Here is a 3280-nt window from a genome sequence, read left to right as displayed (position 1 = left end):
TTCTATCAAACATTTAGAGAAGAGCTAACACCCATCCTTCTCAAACTCTTCCAAAAAATTGCAGAGGAAGGAACACTCCCAAACACATTCTACGAGGCCACTGTCACCCTGATACTAAAACCAGACAAAGATACTACAAAAAAGGAAAACTACAGAACAATATCACTGATGAATATAGATGCAAAAATCCTCAACAAAATACTAGCAAACAGAATCCAACAGCACATTAAAAGGATCATACACCATGATCAAGTGGGGTTTATCCCAGGATGCAAGGATTTTTCAAATTACAGAGTGAAGTAAGTCAGAAGGAGAAAAACAAATATCGTATATTAACATATATATGTGGAACCTAGAAAAATGGTACAGATGAACTGGTTTACAGGGCAGAAACAGAGACACAGATGTAGAGAACAAACGTAAGGACACCAACGGGGGAAAGCGGTGGGGGGTGATAGTGGTGGTGTGAAGAATTGGGCGACTGGGATTGACATGTATACACTGATGTGTATAAAACGGATGACTAATTATACATGCTGTAAAAAAAAGTAAATAAAATAAAATTCAAAAAACAAAAACCACCCCACAGAAGTAATTAAGCATTTAACTCAATCCAGAAAGAGAAATATAAGAGAAGCAGGAGGAAGGATGCATAAAGTTTAAAGCAAATTTAATTCATTAAAAAAGTGGAGAAATGATGGTAAGTCCAAAATCTATTCTTTCAACAGGGCTAATTACATTGGCAAGCTCCCCTCAAGCATAATCAAAGCCAGAAAGGAGAGAAAGAGAACTAACCCCTAAAATAAAAAATTCAATATAAAATATCAATAATGAGAAGTGGATTTAAGCAAAAATACAAAAGAAATTGTGAAAACTTTTAAGAAAATATAATTTACATCTCTATGTTGATAAATGTAAAAATCATGATTAAATGAAAATTTTTAAATGAAAACACAAATGGTCAAGTTTGTATAAAAGAAGTTGACAGTCTACACAGAACAAAAAGCATGGAAAAGGTAAAAGACCTACTGTTAAAGTACTGGATCCAGAGAAATTTATTAGCAAGTCTTTTCATATGTGTTCATCTTTAAGGAACACATAATTTCTACGCTATGAAACTTATTAACAGGGAGGCAGATAAAAGCTTTACAATTTATTTTACAAAACTAGTATAGGGCTTCCCTGGTGGCACAGTGGTTGAGAGTCTGCCTACCGATGCAGGGGACATGGGTTCGTGCCCGGGTCTGGGAAGATCCCACATGCCACAGAGCGTCTCGGCCCGTGAGCCATGGTCGCTTAGCCTGTGCGTCCGGAGCCTGTGCTCCTCAACGGGAGAGGCCACAACAGTGAGAGGCCCACATACTGAAAAAAAACACCTCAAAAAACAAAAAAAACTAGTATAACCTTGGTACCAAAACTTGACATATTAGAGCCTTAAAGAGGGACAACTATAGACTAAATGTATAACTATGAATATAATATGTATGAAATATTAGCAAATCAAAACTAGAGTTATAAAATATACTATGTCCAAGTGAGTTTATTCTAGGAGTATAAGAATGATATAATTTCAGGAAATTTATTAATATAATTAACCATATTACTAGAACAAGGAAAATATTAAGGTCAAAATATCAAAAATACTGCTGTCGAAACATTTGGTAAAATCCAAAATCTATTCCAGATTTTTAAAAAAACCCTCTTAAGTAGAAAAAACTTAAGAATCCTGAAATTAATATCTTGAAATAAATATCTCCCAAATAAGAAATATTTCTCTTCAAGTCAAAAAACAAGACAAAGATACCACTGTAACCACTATTATTAGGCATTTTTTTGGAATTTAAAGAATAGTAATAAGAAAAATGAAATGAGACGTATAAATATTGAAAAAGAGAAAAAGAATTTTTTTGCAGAAGACATTTGCCTATCTGAAAAAACTAAGAAAATCAAATACACTATAGAGTAAAATAAGGTACACATGATTCAAAATGTAAAAAATAGTTGGAAAAAAATGTGTACACACACACACACACACACACACACATACAGTCCTGATATATGTAATATCCTGACACAAAGAGGGAAAACTGATTTTTAAAAACTTGTACATAGCAGAGAATACAATAAATAAAACTGACAGGCACATGATAAACTGAGAAAAATATCTGAAACCCATCCTAAATATTAATTCCTTTGATAGCTAAAGAACTCTTGGAAATTGTTGGACACTTTAATTCATTCAACAAATATTTATTGAGTGGTTATTCCTTGACAGGCACTGTTGTAGGTGCTTGGGACATAAATGAACAAAAACTCATAAATCTCTGCCATCAAAGATCTTACCTCTTCCTGCAATTTATTTTTAAAAAATGCAAATACTAATAAAAAAATGAACAAAACCTTTACCTCCATTAGCATTTAAAGAAATGTGAATACAAAACTTTTATTTTTCACTATTTAAGTCAGTAGAGATTTAAAAAATTATTACACTCAATGTTGTCAAGGGTATGGGAAACACATACTCTCACACACTTCTGGAAGGAGAATAAATTGGTAGAAACGTTCTGGAAGGCTATTTGGCAATCTTAAGAAGGTTGACTAGCAATTCCTCTTTTAGGAATTTAGATCAAGTAAATAAACAGATAATTGCAAAAACAATTTAACCACAAGGATATTTATTGTAGAGCTATTTGTAAGAGCAAAAAAGTTGGAAACAATCTAAATTTGGCATATACACACAACATAAGAAATTATATTGTGCTCATTTCGGCAGCACATATACTAAAATATTGGAATGATACAGAGAAGATTAGCATGGCCCCTTGCACAAGGACGACATGCAAATTTATGAAGCGTTCCATATTTTTCAAAAAATGGGCAGAAGACCTAAATAGATATTTTTCCAAAGAAGACATACAGATGGCCAATAGGCACATGAAAAGATGCTCATCGTTGCTAATTATTAGGGAAATGCAAATCAAAACTACAATGAGGTATCAATTCACACTGGTCAGAATGGTCATCATTAAAACATTTACAAATAAAAAATGCCGGAGGGGGTGTAGAGAAAAGGGAACCCTCTTGCACTGTTGGTGGGAATGTAAATTGGTGCAGCCACTATGGAAAACAGTATGATTTCCTCAAAAAACTAAAGATTGAGTAGCCATATGATTCAGCAATCCCTCTCCTGGGCACATATCCAGACAAAACTCTAATTCAAAAAGACACATTTGGGCTTCTCTGGTGGCGCGGTGGCTTAGAGTCCGCCTGCTGATGCAGC

The 3280-nt window shown here is 33.8% G+C and overlaps 1 non-coding gene across 1 annotated transcript; it reads left to right on the top strand.

Annotated features, from left to right (window-relative positions):
* The first annotated feature begins 2757 nt into the window (after window positions 1-2757).
* On the top strand, window positions 2758-2867 carry LOC112403356 (U6 spliceosomal RNA). Its single transcript, XR_003003889.1, has one exon. It is a non-coding gene; the product is annotated as a U6 spliceosomal RNA (small nuclear RNA).
* Window positions 2868-3280: the final 413 nt, after the last annotated feature.

This window comes from Neophocaena asiaeorientalis, unplaced genomic scaffold, assembly GCF_003031525.2.
Source record: "Neophocaena asiaeorientalis asiaeorientalis breed wild unplaced genomic scaffold, Neophocaena_asiaeorientalis_V1.1 scaffold164, whole genome shotgun sequence".
Classification (NCBI taxonomy): domain Eukaryota; kingdom Metazoa; phylum Chordata; class Mammalia; order Artiodactyla; family Phocoenidae; genus Neophocaena; species Neophocaena asiaeorientalis.
This window is presented reverse-complemented; position numbering and strand designations above follow the sequence as displayed.